The 417-nt window shown below is 27.1% G+C and overlaps 1 protein-coding gene across 1 annotated transcript in view; it reads left to right on the forward strand.

Moving 5' to 3' along the window:
- Positions 1 to 417, forward strand: part of LOC109337085 (heterogeneous nuclear ribonucleoprotein 1-like) — an 11,570-nt gene that overhangs the window by 9,281 nt on the left and 1,872 nt on the right. The gene's annotated exons all lie outside the window — the stretch shown is intronic.

Raw genomic sequence — 417 nt, forward strand, 5'->3', positions numbered from 1 at the left:
CACATGATTAAAACTATCTTTTACTATTTGTTTAAAAATATAAACATAATGACTCATTAAATAAATAATAAATATATAACAAAAAAACTCATAGGGACACATGTGACATGGCAATACCTTATACAAAATTTTCTTATTAGGGACACATGTCATTATGTCAATGCCTCATGCAAAGTTTTCTTCTTAAGGACACATGTCAATACCTCATGCAAAGTTTCCCCTCCAAAATTTCATCACCTCATACTATACAACCTTACATACATGATTAAAACTATTTTTTACTATTTGTTTAAAAATATAAACATAATGACTCATTAAATAAACAATAAATATATAACAAAAAAAACTCATATGGACACATGTCAATACCTTATGCAAAGTTTTCTTCTTAGGGACACATGTCAATACCTCATGCAA

Source organism: Lupinus angustifolius, unplaced genomic scaffold, assembly GCF_001865875.1.
Source record: "Lupinus angustifolius cultivar Tanjil unplaced genomic scaffold, LupAngTanjil_v1.0 Scaffold_1_1094, whole genome shotgun sequence".
NCBI lineage: Eukaryota > Viridiplantae > Streptophyta > Magnoliopsida > Fabales > Fabaceae > Lupinus > Lupinus angustifolius.